The 17,574-nt window shown below is 44.3% G+C and overlaps 1 pseudogene across 1 annotated transcript; it reads right to left on the bottom strand.

Annotated features, from left to right (window-relative positions):
- Positions 1-497: 497 nt before the first annotated feature.
- LOC311228158 (F-box/LRR-repeat protein 18-like) lies at positions 498-6,460 on the bottom strand (annotated as a pseudogene). Its single transcript has 5 exons — positions 6,104-6,460; positions 4,657-5,915; positions 2,647-2,707; positions 651-772; positions 498-506 (listed from the first exon to the last, which is right to left on the bottom strand). The product of its transcript is annotated as an F-box/LRR-repeat protein 18-like (transcript).
- Between the last annotated feature and the right edge of the window lie 11,114 nt (positions 6,461-17,574).

The raw sequence follows: 17,574 nt of genomic DNA, 5'->3' as shown, positions 1-17,574 counted from the left end.
TGAACTGTCCTGGGGCACAGGAAGAACATACTGACTGAACTGTCCTGAGACACAGGAAGAACATACTGACTGAACTGTCCTGGAGCACAGGAAGAACATACTGACTGAACTGTCCTGGGGCACAGGACCAACATACTGACTGAACTGTCCTGGAGCACAGGAAGAACATACTGACTGAACTGTCCTGGAGCACAGGAAGAACATACTGACTGAACTGTCCTGGGGCACAGGAAGAACATACTGACTGAACTGTCCTGGGGCACAGGACCAACATACTGACTGAACTGTCCTGGAGCACAGGAAGAACATACTGACTGAACTGTCCTGGAGCACAGGAACAACATACTGACTGAACTGTCCTGGGACCAGTGCATGCGAGCGGATCGGAGCGTGAGCGGCGCGGGGAGCGACTTGGGGGCGGGGTCAACATGAGCGATTAGCGGAGCGGACCAAGCTTTAAAGAGCGAAGAGCAGATTTCTCGCCCGCGCCGATCCGCTCACGTGGCCTGCCTGGGACACAGGAACAACATACTTGAATTCTTAAAACAGGCGGCCTTACTCTTAATTAAAAGGGTTCTTATTTCCAGACAGTCAAAGATGAAGCAACTGAAAACAGACGCTGCATTAGAAAGTAATAAAACTGCTCTGACCCAGAGAGAGCAGATGGGTTGTAGTCCCATGCGGTAGTCCAGGCTCCATATGGGTTGAGCCACGTAGTCCAGGCTCCATATATCTATGTCTGATGAAGTCCTGTTGCCACAGCAGCGTCGTTCTACAAACACACACAAGAGGGAGCAGGTCAGGTGGACTCGCAGTTAGTTCACAGCATTTACATTTAGAAGTTATATAATTAAACAGGACTTTCTATTCTAATTTTAGGCCAATGGGGTTCAGTTTACACATTCATATCGATGCATCACAGCATGTTGTTTTGTTAAACCACTAGTCCTTAATGAGTTAACCTATGAAATATTGAGAATACATCTGGAAATGGTCCTGTTTTTGTAAATGTTTGCTACCGTTAGGATCAAACATGGCTGCATGTTGTTGCTCATTAATCGTTCAAGACAAGTTGGTCAAATCCATGCAGGGAAAACAGCACAGGCAGCAGGCAATCAATGTAAGGAAGCAGCTAACATTGAGCTTGCTAGCTGCCATATCCCTTTGACATCCCAACGGAAGTAGGAAGTAGGAAAAACGATGTTGGTTTCTGGCAGACAAAACGATTGTCCGACACATTTGTATCACATAATGTATGTAATGTATTCATGTCATGGCTTGATACTCGGCAGCTCAAATATGGTTTGGAGGTCTTATGTGAAAATATCACAACCGTCATGGGAGAAAAAATGCAGGCCTTTTTAGCAGTTTTAGTGATTTCTCAATACAAATTGATCTAAGTGATTCTCACAGTGATTGATCCCTCCCACTTCACCAGCCCAAAAGGCTTTAAGACATTTCAAACCTTACTTGTGCCGCCTTCTTCTGGCATGAGGGCAAAACATGAAGGTGAAAAACATGGTAGAACCAAGTTTGCTATGGGATATGGGCCGCCGCGTTGATACACTAAAAAAATAATAATATGAGTTATACACTAGAAAGATAATATGATCAGTTAGAAAGACAATAATATGAGTTATACCAGAAAGATAATAATAATATGATGAGTTATACACTAGAAAGAAAGAGTATATTAACACTTTGAGTGCCACGCCGGGTTTTCCTTTTTACCCCCTGAATGCCACCATCGGCGCCAATGTTAACCTTAATATCGCCTAATCTATGTTTTAAATTATGGCTATGTGTCTAATCTGCCCATCGCATTATCAAAGACTATTTTTCAGTCAGTGCTGTCAAGGCAGATTGGTTTTTTATCGCGTCATTTCCGTTTCAGAGCATTTAGAAAAGCACCCGTTTTGAAATAAAAAACAGCCCATTCTGGACCATTCTATGAAAATCGTCTTTTACTGGAATATTCCACAACGTTGATATTCGTCTGCCTTTTTATGAATCGTTTTCAAATAAACGCTAGATGATCAATATTATACGTGCACGCAAGCACATTCGGGCCGCGCACGGATAATCGCCGCGTTGATTTCCTCTCGGACTTTTACAGTGAAACCGAAAGAGCCCATTTCACAAAACAGCTTATAACTTCATCAAAATTAGTCTGATTATCCTAACACTGATAACATAGAGTCCTTACCTGACATCAGATGGTATCCAACTGGTATATTCCAATTCCTGATCACCATTCGAAAAAATCGATAAGTGTATGGATCCAACGCGATACAGTAGAACTCCATGATCAGCGGGGCTCAGACGCTCCAGAATGAACAGACTGTGGTAACCCCGGCTGGATCAGTGGACTGGAAAATGTGGAGTACCGGATTTTTTTCCCCATCCATTTTCATTGAGTCCATTCCAAAATCCCTTATGTCATCTGAAAGACGATAGGGGGCGCTTTTTTCCACATATGATCTTCGGCGGTGCTCGTGTATACTCGGGTAGGCTCGCGTGATGCAATATGATTTCAGATCGCTAAAAAAAATAAAAATTCAGAGAAATCTCGTGAGTGGCTTTCAACCACATACAAATAAACCCGAGATATCTCGTGTGTGGCAGTTCAAGTGTTAAGTGATTTACCTTGAAGCTCCAGCCACAAGCCCACTCCGCCTGTGATGATCACATACTCGCGCTGCCTCCCCTGGTAAAGAGAGCAGGAGAAGAAGAAAATGTTTTATTTTAATTTTAGACCCCTAAAAATGAAATAAACATGTTTAAAATTAATAATATTTACTCATTTTAAGTATGTTTGTGTTTCAAATGCACAATAACGTTAATATATCAAATATAAATCATTGTTTTGTGATTCACATGACGTCACTGTCTGATATGATATAGAGTACCTCTAAAGCTGGGCGAGACGTAGCGCACACACAGTGGGCGTGCACTGGTATCATCGCTGTATCATCGCAGCCAATTAAATAGGTCAAGCAAATACATTCCGCCTATCAGTGCATTCAAATATGATGTAATCAGAGCGCGCTCCAAGCAAGCAGGGTCCTTCCTGCTGTATTGTCACTCCCCCAGTCCGGAGAGTTTGCTAGCTTACTAGTAGCTACCATGGATCATGAAGGCAGGACATTACAACCTCGAATGCAGGTAAATCCCTCAAAACAATACCTTTTGAGAGATGAACACTGGAGTGAAAGAGTTTCGACCTCATCAGCCAGATATCTCCTCAATTCAGAAACAATCAACAAACCGTTTTAGAAATGGGCAATGGGGAAATACATTCAGTGGAACAGAGGTTGGAACAGGAAAAAACTAAAATTACGTAACCACTACACCTCCCTATTGCATCCGTGCAATTGCCGTATATTTAAATGAGGTAATATGGGCTGAACATGTCCCCTTTCTATGTAAATGAGCCTCTTCACAGGTGATCATGGCAGCAGTAATTGTGCAGACAGGCATGACTGTGAAAGAATATCTCGAAGGACAACATCAAATAAAAGATATTGAGCAGCTACCCAGAGATCCCATGCAATTGTACTTATTATTTAAATATTGATATATAACGTTGTGGGCTTTGGCATTATGCTCTTATAAACAGAATCTAATTTGTTCCGACAAATATAAAGCCACATGCGGAGATATATCGCTATAGTGGCGCGATGGCACCTTACATTTCGTCTACAGAAGCCAGATTCTATGGACGGATTTCGTTCATTGACATTTCGTGGAACACCAGACAATAGATCTAATCTGTTCCACTTCAGTTTGAAAGTTGTGTCTGCTTGTTATTTTTATCTGTTCCCCTTTTTAACAATTAAATGGGATATAAACTAAATTAAATATAGCAAAATAGAATATAGCACAATTATAAGTGACATGTAATTGGAATAGGACATTACACAACATAATGCAATGAAGATATGCGACCACAGGTTCTATTATCCTAACTAAACATGAAATACAACTTGCTCCCTCAAAATATTCGGTAATTAGAAAATATCTTCACTGGTACTATATAATACAATACGGAATATACAAAATAAATACATTTGGCATCTGGAGCACGACTCTGAGGTCCTGACGGATGAGGTCCAAACACATGCCCCACTGAACAAGAACACGACACCTGTAGCCAAACAAGACATTCGCCATCTCCTATCAGTCTTTTTATTTTTTTTTAACATTATTATTAATTTATTAATTAAACTTCTCAAATAGAAATTTAAGACACACAAATTGACCGTTTGTAAAATTGGTAAACTCATGTCAAAGGGAAAAAAAAAATCTTTACAAACATATTCCAGAAATTGTTACCAAAAATACAAAAACAATCTGGGGACCAGAAGACAAAGTACTATGAAAATGCTATCCCATAATAGCTACCAGTGACCTATGATTACTTCCTGTAGCACTGCTGTATGCCCCATCAATGTGGTCTCGTCAGAAAACGTAAATAAAGTACTGATCAACCACAGGAAAAAAGGTACATAATGTACGTTATGTTATAACCATAAGTCATATATTGATGTATTGTATTGGATAATGTTCAAATCAATTCATACAGGTCAGCCGACTGTGGTAGCAAGCTAGCTCCTGTCATTTGGTCAGACAAAAATATCGTGTGCTTTTGGTCACCCTACACATCGGTGAAGGTGTGGCTTGGGCCACGTGGCTCTGGAACAACGTGATCTGGTCCAGGAGGGGGAGGGGTATGCCTCTGATGACCAGAGGTAGGCCTGCATACTGTAAGGGCTGGATGACCACGCTCAAGGCTGGTCTCTTCGCCGAGAACCTGCCCAGTAGCTTTCCTTGCAACTCATTACAATCGGCCAGGTTCTCGCCCATAAACATGTGGCACATGACAACTTCTTCGTAACACGCCATGAAGTCCTCCACGCCATGAAGTCCTCCACAGCCTCGGGGTCAAAGGTCCCTTTGTCCAAGATGAGGCAGACACGGCGTATATGAGAAGAGGACGACAGAGCCTCGAAGAAGCGTTTGTTGGCTTCCAGGCAGGGCTGCTCTAACCTGAGCTCCTGTAGCTCTGTGCAGTGCCTCAGCGTCTCCAGCAGGGCGGGGGCGTAGGTCATGGTCTTCAGGGACCCCAGGTTGGCCAGGGACAATGCCCGCAGGTCCTGGCAGAGCCTGGTCAACCGCGCCAGCCCCATGCCGTTGCGGACCCCCGGCAGGCCGGCCAGGGTCAGGCGGCGTAATTTGCGGCAACACCTCCAGCGCCGCCAGGTGTGCGTCGTTGACCCGCTGCGTGCACATGCACTTGGACTCGGGCTTCAAGTCGGCGTGCGTGCACGGCTCCAGACGGGGCAGGGCGGAGATGAACCCGGGACCCATCAGCTCCAGCTCCTCCAGGTAGGGGCAGCCGGTCAACAGCCCCGCGGTGCCGCCCCTGCCGGGGGGGGGGGGGGGGACCTCATCTCCAGGAGCCCCACACGCGGACCCTTCTTCAGGCCCAACAGCGGGGAGGTGGTGTTCGCGGGGGCGACGTGCGCAATGGAACCCTCCAACAGGGCGCAAGCGGGCAGCGCCAGGGAGCGCAGGTCTCTTAGTTTGGACAGACTGACACACGGGTGCGTCTCCGTACTGTCATGGTGATAGTGCGTGTGCGTCAGGTTTAGGTGCCTCAGGTTGGGACAGCTGGTCACCAGCTGACTCATCGTGTCGGCGCTCAGCTTGTCTTCCTCGCTCACAGTGCTGCACTCTGGGTCGCTTATCCCGCTGAGGTTGAGGCTGATGAGTTTTGTGGCGTCTTTGACCACGCCCTCTATCAGTGATTGGAGGACCTGCGCCAGCATTGCAGGGCAACGGTTGAAGTAGAGGTGCTTGGGGGCGTTGCCCTGTAGGGCCTCCTTGATTGAATCCACCGGGGAGCGATGAACCTGCAAGGCCACAAGGTCACCGTTGCTCTGTCTAGATGTGACGGCAGGCAAGTCGTCGGGGTCTGGGCCGGGGGCCGACACCAGGAGGACTCGGAGACGCAGGACACGAATGCAACGTATGTAGCGAGAAAGCAGAATGTGGTTCATCTCTCCTGGGGCCACTCTAGCACTGAACTCCTGCAGCTTACTGTAATGAGGCCCGCTGCCACGCCGTAACTGGTCGTCAGGAGTGTCTGCTTCAGCGCCGAGAGGCGGCGCAGCGATTCGACCACCCTCACGCTCAGCTGGCCGGAGCTGAAGCCCGGCGCCACGTCGAACGCCAGCGACCTGACTCGGGAGAGTTTGGAGAGGAGGTGGAACAGGCGGTGCGACGTGAGAGGACAGCCGCTGAAGTCCAGGTGCCTCACCTCCCGGCAATGGACCAGCTGCTTTATGGTGGAGTCGGAGAGCCAATAGCAGCCGCTCAGGCTCAGGGACTTAACGTGACATCCTAGATCCTGCAGGGTCATCTTCATAGACAGCTTACTGGCCTGAGCACCCGTCATCTTCAGTATCGACAACCAAGGTCCCCACCCCGTGAGGACCCCAAATCCGGCGCCCCAGCGAACCAGAGCATCATGCCTCTTTAACACTCCGACTCACCATGACCTCGAATCAGGGGCCCCCACCAGTCCGAGACCGCGTCTTGTTTGCTTTTCTCATATTTTTATATTCAGAGTTAATGATATTGTTTACACTGTTAATTTTTTCTCATACGTATTTTTAAATAAACAATAATAAATAGTAACAACAATGACAACAACAACATCATTGTTATACAACAGACAGGCCTCTTACGCGTCTGTTGTACAACTTCTTCCACTAGGGAAATCCACCTCCAAAAAACACAACCGGGGATAGACATCCCAAGACCCCCGGCCCCCACCCCTCCCCCAACCAAACAGCAAAACCACCAATCGACACGTCCAGCGACAGCATGCGGATATATTCACATACCGCCACTAGCCGTATCAATCAACAGCCCCCCTGCTCAATCGAGAAAACAGCGGAGACCAAAGGTCCCGGAACATCCACCCCCGGCCGCGCTCCTCCAAGGTCAATCTCTCCAATGGAAGAAGCTGGGATATCTGATCTTGAAACATCTCAAAAGTGGGCGAAGAGTCATTTTTCCAAAACAGGAGAATACATTTCTTGGCAAAGTATGTTATAACAATCAGCAGTCTATATTTTTGTGGATCCATCTGGATCTCTGGTAATTCATTTAGTAAGTAGGCACATGGAGACAAGTCAAATTCCGTTTCTAATACAGATTTTGTAAATGAATGAATACAATTCCAGAATCGTTTTAGTTTATCACAGTGCCAAAACATGTGTAGAAATGTTCCTTCGTTAGTTTTACATCTAGGACAGTTTATTGAATTATCTCTAGACATTTTATGCATTTTTATTGGAGTTAGATACAATTTATGGATACATTTAAAATTAGCTTCTTTGATTTTGTTACTTGTAAATGGAAAGTGTATTCTATCACAAATATTTAGCCATGTATTTTCTTCAAATTTCATGGTTAGGTCTGTCTCCCAGATCCTCAACAAAGGCAAAAAAGATGAGTGACATTCTTTGGAGAAGATGTCATAAAATTCACTAATTTTACCTTTAATTGTGGTCGATGACATTAGTATTTCTTCTATTTCATGTAATTCTAGTCTTAGTTTATTTTCTCTTCTCAGTATGTGTATAATGTTTCTCATTTGTAAATATTTAAAGAAATCAGTATTTGGGATGGCATATTCTGTTCTTAAATCCATAAATGATTTTAACTGCATATTTGTATGAAACAGGTCTTTGAATTGACTTATCCCCAACTGAGCCCATTTGAGTATATTAATTGATCTTAGATGTTTATCTAGATCAAGTCAAGTCAAGAGTTTTAATTGTCACGGCATACAGGTATACAATGAAATGCGGCTGGTCTTGCCCGCGACGATGTGCAATACAGTGGTACAACATATAATAGAATCCAATAAAAATACAGTGGTACAACATATAATAGAATCCAATAAAAAACAACAGTGCAATAAACAGGTACATGGTGTGCCATCTCGGTATCTGTACATAGTATTTACAGAGCATATAGGACATGCTAGGTAGCTTTAGTAGTGCAATACACTGTTCCTGATGTTATACTAATTTAAGTGGCCTTTCCTCTGGCCATAAGTGTGCGTGTGTGCGGCATGAGTGTTAAAGTGGCTGCTAGTGTGTGAGCGTGCTCAGCGTGCGTGTTGTGTATGTGCTAGTGTGTGCTTGTGTGTGGATAGTTCAGTTTCTGTGTCTCTCAATGTTCATTGTTCAAGGCTCTGATGGCCTGGGGGAAGAAGCTTAGCCTTTGATTGATTGATTGATTGATTGATTGATTGATTGAAAAGTTTATTAACAGATTGCAGAATGGGTACAGTACAGTACAGCTCAATACATACAATTGTTAAGGGGATGCAGACCAGAGAAAGACTTTCGTCTTGTTTACACCAGGGTCCCCCATTTTCAATTCATCATAACATATATGACATACATGACATACAGATAGACAGTACTGCTACATCTATACATTTATGACATATCAGATTTGCAAATACAGTACTGTTTGTGATACAAAAGTGTCCAGAAAAGGAGTGTATATACATTTGGCATAGAAACTGTACATTGGAGGAGGTTGGTTGGGTGGGGTGGGGTGGGTTGGGTGAGGGCTGTACATTGGAGGTGGGGGGGGGGGGGGGGGGGTTGGGAAGGGGACACACACACGCCTAAGCCTCTCCGTCCTAGTAGCTGGGGTTCGCAGGCGTCTGCCTGACCTCAGCAGCTGGAACAGGCTGTTATTGGGGTGGTGGGGGTCTGGATTTGCACCTCTTGTTGTATAGTGCCTGCAGGGGAGGTAGCGCAATACCCGTGGTACGCTCAGCTGAGCGCACCACTCTCTGTAGGGCCTTCTTGTCCTGTGCCGTGCTGTTCCCATACCAGGCAGTGATGTTTCCGGTCAAGATGCTCTCTACAGCTCCTGAGTAGAAGGACTGGAGTATCTTCCCCGATACTCTGAACTTCCTTAACTGTCTCAGGTGGTAGAGGCGCTGCTTCGCTTTCTTTACTACTGTGTCTATGTCCATGTCAGATCCTCTGAGATGTGGACCCCCAGGTACTTGAAGCTGCTCACCCTGTCCACGGTAGCCCTGTTAATCATCAGTGGTGTGTGTGTCTCCTGCTGTCCTCTCCTATAATCCACGATCAGCTCCTTGGTTTTACCAATGTTCAGGAGCAGGCTGTTGTCCTGGCACCAACGTTCCAGTACCTCAACCTCCTCTCGGTAGGACTTCTCGTCGTTGTCCGAGATCAGCCCCACCACCACTGTGTCGTCTGCGAACTTCACTATGGAGTTGGAGCTGAACTTGGCCACACAATCGTGTGTGTAGAGTGAGTACAGCAGGGGGCTTAGAACACAGCCCTGGGGGGACCCGATGCTCAGGGTGATGGTGTTGGAGGTCTGACCCCCCACCCTGACCGCCTGGGGTCTTTCACTCAGAAAGTCCAGTACCCAGGCGCTCAGGGCGGAGCTCAGACCTAGCTCGATCAGCTTGTCCACCAGTCTGGTGGGGACTATGGTGTTGAACGCTGAGCTGTAGTCAATGAACAACAGTCTCACATAGCCCCCCTTCTGACGGTCAAGGTGGGAGAGAGTGCTGTGCAGTACCTGGGAGACCTCGTCGTCAGTGGACCTGTTTATCCTGTATGCAAATTGCATAGGGTCCATATCACTGGGGAGAGAGGCACAAATGTGGTCCTTGACCAGCCTCTCGAAACATTTCATGACCACAGAGGTGAGTGCCACCGGTCTGTAGTCATTTGGACATGTTGGGGAGGGTTTCTTCGGTACAGGGATGATGGTAGACATCTTGAAGCAGGCAGGGACTACTGACTCCGCCAGGGATTGATTAAATATGGCGGTGAACACCGGGGCAAGCTGGTTTGCACAGGACTTAAGTATGCGTCCTGTTATACCATCTGGGCCCGCAGCCTTCCTGGTGTTCACCTGCATAAATGCTCTTCTCACACTGTGTTCCGACAACGAGAGAGCGCCCCCGCCCCCCCGCGGTTGCCCCCCCCCCCCCTCCACAACAGCCGGTGTGCCAGTGACGTCGCTAGCCAGAGGGCTAGCGGCGACACTGTCTACACCGAACCGAGCGTAGAAGGAGTTGAGTTTGTCCGCGAGAGAGGCGTCGTCGCTCCCCATTGAGGGGGCGCTGACTTTGTAGTCAGTTATTGTCTTCAGTCCCCTCCACAAGCCTCTTATGTCGTTTTGTGCCATTTGTGTCTCCAGTTTCTCAGCATATGTCCTCTTAGCAAGTTTAACAGCCTTGCGCAGAGTGTAGACTGAAGCCTTGTACTCTTCCATATTTCCTGACTCTGCCCAGGTTATAAGCCGTGGTGCGTGAGTTCAGGGCTGCTCTTATAGTGCTGTCCACCCAAGGCTTCTGGTTTGGGAAAACCCGCGCCTTCTTTGTGAGGACAATACCGTCTGCCACTGTTGTTATGTAACTCACAACGGTATCAGCGTACTCGCTGACGTCACTGGCGCTTCCTTTAAACACGTCCCAGTCTGTGTCCTCGAACGCATCACGGAGCGCGGCCTCTGATTCGTCAGACCACTTTTTTGTCTCACGTGACACGACGACGTCACGCGATCTTTGTTTGTATGCAGGAATGTAAAAAAATGGAGTCGTGATCGCTCGCGCTTGCAGCGCCCATCAGTGGCGGAGCCGCTACAGCCTTGTAGCCGGCTTTGAACGGGGTGTAACAGTGGTCGAGTGTGTTTCCCCCTCTTGTGGAGCAGGCGATGTGCTGAAAAAAGGTCGGCATCACTTTTTTCAGATTTGCCTGGTTGAAGTCACCAGTCACTATTGTTGCGGCTTCCGGGTGCTTGATTTGTTGTTTGTTGAGGTGGTCGTGTAATTCCACCAGCGCTTTGCCAGTATTTGCCTGTGGGTGGATATACACGACGGATATAATGACCGCGGTAAACTCACGGGGTAGGTGGTACGGGCGGCACAGGATTTGGAGATGTTCCATATCTGGGGAGCATGAACTTGAGAGGACATGTACTTCCTTGGGATTAACCCAGAGATTGTTCGTGAGGATGCAGACCCCACCTCCGATGCTCTTCCCAGAGGCTGCCGTGCGATCTGCTCTCAGGACGGTGAAATTGTCCGATGGAGAGACGCTGTTGTCCGGCGTCGCTGGCTTGAGCCATGTCTCCGTGAAACACATGACGTTAACGTCTCTCATCTCCCGTTGGAATCGGACCCTCGCTCTCAAGTCGTCCATCCTTCCCTCCAGCGAACGTGCATTCGCCAGAAAGATGGATGGAATTGCTGGACGGTAAGCAGATCTTTTTAATCTGAGTCTGATACCGCCTCGTCTTCCTCTATGCCTCTTTCTGCCGTTTCCTTTGTTGTTCTCCCGCTTGATTTCTGTTAGCCATTCTGGGCATAAAGTGTCTCCCAACTCCTCTTTGAGTCCGGAGTTTAGGTCCATAAGTGTCTGGCGGTCGTATGACATAACGGGTCAACAAATTTAGCTTCTAACTGAAACCACTGTGAGTCCCGTCTTCCCAACGACCATGACAGTACATTTCTTAATTGGGCTGACCAAAAATAATGTTGGAGGTTGGGGAGACTGAGACCTCCCATGGATTCTGGTTTCATAAGTGTCAATAACTTTATCCTAGGCATTTTGTTGCACCAAATACATTTTGAGATGGGTCTATTCATAGATTTGAAAAATTCTGTAGATAAGTAACATGGTAACATTTGAAAAAGGAAATTTAGTCTTGGAAGGACGTTCATTCTTATTACATTTATTCTTCCCAGCAGAGATAATGGGAGCGTGGACCATTTACACAAATAATTTTTTATCTTTTCTATAAGAGGACAATAGTTTTCCCTGTACAAGTTCTCTAGTTGCGGTGTAATGTTTATTCCCAAATATTTAAACCCTTCTGGAGACCAATTAAAAGGATATGTTTTATACATCGTTTCGGTTGGGGTCATATGCAGGAGACAAGCATTTGATTTATTAAAGTTTAACTTATATCCAGAGTATTTTCCAAATTGTTCTATTTCGTTATATAAGTGTGATAAGGACTGTTCTGGGTCTTTTATGTATAAAATAATGTCATCTGCGTATAAGGATATTTTATGTTCCTCCTTATTCATCTTCAGTCCTTTAATGTTAATATTGTCTCGTACACATGACGCCAGCAATTCAATCACCATCGCGAAGAGTGAACTCGACAGTGGGCATCCTTGTCTTGTCCCTCTCGTTAGTGCAAAAAAATCAGAGGAAGCTCCATTGGTAATGACAGCTGCTTTAGGATTTTTATAGATTGCTATAATCCAAGCGATAAAGTTTGGTCCCATATTAAGCTTGTCAAGTATAGAAAAAAGAAAGTTCCATTCAACCCTATCGAAGGCCTTCTCTGCGTCCAGTGATAGGAGCAGAGAAGGGCTCCGACTGGTGTCCAAATGATTTATTACATTTAAAAGTCTCCTTATATTGTCAGCAGAATATCTCCCTTTTATAAAACCTGATTTGTCTGGATTAATCAATTTAGGCAAAATATCTTCTAGTCTTTTTGCTAATAATTTGGTTATAATCTTGTAATCGTGATCTAAAAGACTAATAGGTCTATATAATGAACAATTTAACGGATCTTTGCCACTTTTGTGCAATACTGTGATATGTGCTAGGTTCATTGATTGAGGGAGTATTCTGTTGTGACAGAAATTATACATCATTGCCATAAAAATGGGATGAAGTTCAGTCCAAAATTCTTTATAAAATTCAGCAGAAAAACCATCTGGTCCTGGGCTTTTATTTATGGGCATTAACTTAATTGTGGCCAGAACCTCTTCTTTTGTAAATGATGAGTTAAGGTATTGCTGGTCTAATTCAGACAATTTTGACAATTTCTTATTTTGTAAGTACTGGTCCAGTTGTTCTTGTGAATGAGAACTTTGAGATTTGTAAAGTGTATTGTAGAATTCAAAGAAAGCTTGATTAATCTCTTTAGGTTGATATGTTATATTATCATTGAGATTAATTGCTTTAATAGTTCTTTCAGTTTGTTCTTTCTTTAATTGATGGGCCAGTAATTTACTTGGTTTATTGCCAAATTCGTAATGCTTTTGTCTAACGTAATTCATTTTTGTTGTAATTTCGTTTGAAATATTAAGGTTTAATTTGGCCCTGGCCACAATTAATTGTCTCCAATTGTCCTCTGTTGACGCTGTCTTATGAAGTGCTTCACATCTTATTACTTCTCTCTCAAGTTCTTGTGCTTGTGCTCTCCTATCAGTCTGAGCACATGTGGCAGTTTGGATTGGCAACAGGAGGTGGAACGGCCTCAAGAGGACCAAGGCGAAAGTCTCATTCAAATGCCTCCCGCTAAATGGCTACGAGCAGACCGTGGAGCAGACGTGTATTTCCTCACCCCCCTCTCCCTGGTTCCTCGGAGAGTGCTTTGGCGTGGCAGTGGCACACTGGCCAGCCTCTCCTGACGACGCATCTGGTGCAGGCCTCTCACACCTGACCACATTGGCCTGCTCCAGCGCAGCGGCGATCCTGCCCATTACCCCCACCATAGCGCTATGGCTGGCTGCATATAGCGCTATGCTTGGCCTGCATCTCAGGCCGGTATTGTTCTCGTTTAGACTTGCCATGATACTGACAAGCTGGACTTGGGCGGAGGTCTGCCTACTTTGCGCGTCATATAAAAGTTGGTCGATGACCTCACAGTTGCCGGGCACCGAGGTGGGTGGTTGGAGGTGGGATGGCCCTGGGGGGGGTGTCCTCCAGGGGTGAGGTCCAAACCATCACCATCGGCTGATCTAGAAAGTCGTGGCACATTTATATCAGACAAACTACCCAGTTTAAAAGTAAAATGAAACGTGTTGCTCATACAAGACATTTAGTTGTGGAAATGGTAGGCTAATAATGATAATAAATAATGATATTACCACTTTGAGCGCCACTCACGGCTAATCTCGGGTTTACGATTGTGACGTTGAAAGCCACGTCACGGCTTTTCTCAGGATTTATTTAATTTCTTTTAGCGATCTGAAATCATATTGCATCACGCGAGCCTACCGTTGGAGATCCAGGGGCCGCTGGCGATCAGATGTGAAAAAAGCGCCACCTATCGTCTCCCAGATGGTAAATCACCCTTTTGGAATGGACTCAATGAAAATGGATGGGGGAAAAAATATTCCAGTCCACATTTTCCAGTCCACTGATGCAGCCGGAGTTACCAGAGTTCATTCTGGAGCATCTGAGCCGCGGCGATCATGGGTTATACTGTACACACATTGGATCAATATACTTATCGATTTTTTCGAATGGTGATCAGGAATTGGAATATACCATTTGGATACCATCTGATGTCAGGTAAGGAATCTATGTTATCAGTGTTAGGATAATCAGACTCGTTTTCATGGAGATATAAGCGTTTCTACTATATGTGATATGGCTGTTTCACTGTAAAAGCCATGAGGAAATAATAGCAGCGATTATCAGCGTACGGCACAAGCGTGCGTGCGCACACATATACTATCGATCATCTAGCGTTTATTTGAAAACGATTCATAAATAGACCGACAAATGATAACGTTCTGGAATATTCCAGTAAAAGGCGATTATCATGGGATGTGTTGTTTTTTCTTCGAAACCGAGTGGTTTTCAAAATGCTATAAAAAGGAAATGAAGCGATAAAAACACAATCTGCTTTGCCAATGTTGACTGGAAAATGATTCTTTGATAAGCGATGGGCAGATTAGACACATAGCATAATTTAAAACATAGATTAGGCGATATTAACGTTACATGGGCCGTGGACCGTGGCATCAACCGGGTAAAAAGGAAAACACGGCCTGGCAATGAAAGTGTTAATAACATATGATAATAAAAATAAGAAATACCTTCACAGTCCTGAAGGCACTCGCTTATGTCTATTCCTCCCTCTATCCCAGTGACCTGTTCGCTCACAAGCGTCTGCTCGTAGCTGTTTAGCGGCTCCTCTTGGGAAGGACCTCTAGCCTGTTCTTCTTGCCTAGGAGGCATTGAACGAGACCTTCGCCTTGTAGGAAGTAGGAAAAACTATCTTGGTTTCTGGCAGACAAAACGATTGTCCGACACATTTGTATCACATAGATTTCCATGAATGTATGGTTTGGAGGTCTTATGTGAAAATATCACAACCATCATGGGAGACAAAATGCAGACCTTTTTAGCAGTTTTAGTGATTTCTCAATACAAATTGATCTAAGTGATTCTCACAGTGATTGATCCCTCCCACTTCACCAGCCCAAAAGGCTTTAAGATATTTCAAACTGTGAGTTAACCCTTACCTGTGCCGCCTTCTTCTGGCATGAGGGCAAAACATGAAGGTGAAAAACATGGTAGAATCAAGTTTGCTATGGGATATGGGCCGCCGCGTTGATACACTAGAAAGATAATAATATGAGTTATACACTAGAAAGATAATATGATCAGTTAGAAAGACAATAATATGAGTTATACTGTACCAGAAAGATAATAATAATATGATGAGTTATACACTAGAGCGCCACTAGGGGGAGCCGTTAAATCCCCCACTATGCCACACTCTTAAGAGGCTGATTTAGCGAATTTCCGCGGATAGATTTCTATATTATATATTTTAGCTATGTGGAAATGGTTTGGCTCATTTGACAACATGCTAGTTGATGTACAATACGCCAAAAGCCGTTTGTTGATCCATGCCGTCGTTCGTTCACAATTCCACGCCAAAAAAGGTAAACACAAGCCCAAATCCAGCCGCATTTCCTCAAAGCCGAGATATGATCGTTTTGCTGCAGCAGCGCAAAATCATATTTCCTCGTCTGAAACACATTGTCCAAGTGCAATAATGTCATGCACTGTACACACAACACTTAGTGGTGTTTATCATTCATGAAATGCAATGCATATATTATATAGAGATATTTGTATCGATCACGTTGTATGCCTATATGCATTTTTATAATAATGTGTAGCTATATCGCTTCAATTTCACACAATTACCGTATACATCTCTCGGCATACTAATATTACATATAGACATTTTCAAGGTAAATCAAAAATATGTATAGAAAACGCAGCAATTTAGCAAAACTGTGCATACGCTTCACATTCGATAAATGGGGGGGGGGGGGGGGGGGAGATCATGATTGCATTTATTCCAAGTGCATAATGTCACACATTGTACACTAAACCACTTGGTGTTTTAGCATTCATGAAATGCAATGCATATAGGGATATTTTTATATAGAGTACATTGCATGCCATATGTATTTTTATACTAATGTATATATATATCTTCAATTTCACACAATTACTGTATACATCTCTCGGCATACTAATATGTCTTCACAGCTGTTCGTGATGAATTTACCTGCATATCATGGTGTAGTCGTCCACAGGTATTCTGACGCATGTAACCCCCCCCTTCCCATGCTGCTATGATGCCTGAATTTTCCCCAAGGGGATCAATAAAGGAATATCTTATCTTATTTTTGCATTGCATTGTATTCTGTATATTATAATCTAAGACACACAAGTTATAAAAATCATTGCATTATAATGTATTATGTATATAATAAACACTTGATGGAGTGGAAGAAATGTCTTTACTTCAGATAAGTAGTGATTGCATTAGCAAGTGCACCATGTGTTCAACAGATACTCGACACACATGTTGTAAAAAACACATTGCATAATAATGTTCTGTATATACACACTTGACACTTGAAGTGTACAAGATTTATTCACCATTGGGTACGCCATGTAAAGTGCATTCATTTTGACCCGAAAATATATAAATTAGCAAAAACAACATAAAATATATAACCATTAGATTGTGTGCACCATGTGTTCACACATGCTATAAAAATCATTGCATACTAATGTCTTCTGTATGAAGTGGACATATATATATCTTCACTTCAGATGAAGCACACATGTAAAGTGCATTCACATGCTATAAAAAAAAGCATAATGAACTGTGTATAACACTTGAAGTGGACAATATGTGTTCACTTCAGGTAAGGCACAACATGTACAGTGCATTGTTTTGACCTGGACATATCTATAAAGTAGCAAAAACAACATACAATGTGTATATATTCAAGTCCATTCATTTTCGACCTGGCAAAATGGCCGATGCACATATAAAATATGTTTAGTGTTGACCTGACAAAATGGCAGATAACCATTATGTTTGTGCATCAGAACACATAAGTACATAGTGTGTTAGTTAGTAAAGTGAGCCATATGTACTCTGTGAAACTCTGTGAAAATGATCAGCAGCTAACACCAGGACACTGATGAACGGCATTGACAAGATAGACCAACATTGCTACTCTGAAAGTGGACCAAGAATAGTGTTTAAAATATATCCATGTGCACAGTAAATTTTGCAGAGTAAATTTTACTCAAACTGAGTCCATTTGAGCCCAAATGGACTCAGTCTATGCTAATATTCCGGTCTGGCTGAAATAGCTCCTGGAATCGGTTGACAAGGTAATCTAGGACCGGGCGT

Source organism: Notolepis coatsorum, assembly GCF_963971535.1.
Source record: "Notolepis coatsorum genome assembly, chromosome: 5".
Taxonomy (NCBI): Eukaryota; Metazoa; Chordata; class Actinopteri; order Aulopiformes; family Paralepididae; genus Notolepis; species Notolepis coatsorum.
The sequence above is the reverse complement of the archived record's forward strand: the minus strand, read 5'-3'. Positions and strand labels throughout refer to the sequence as shown.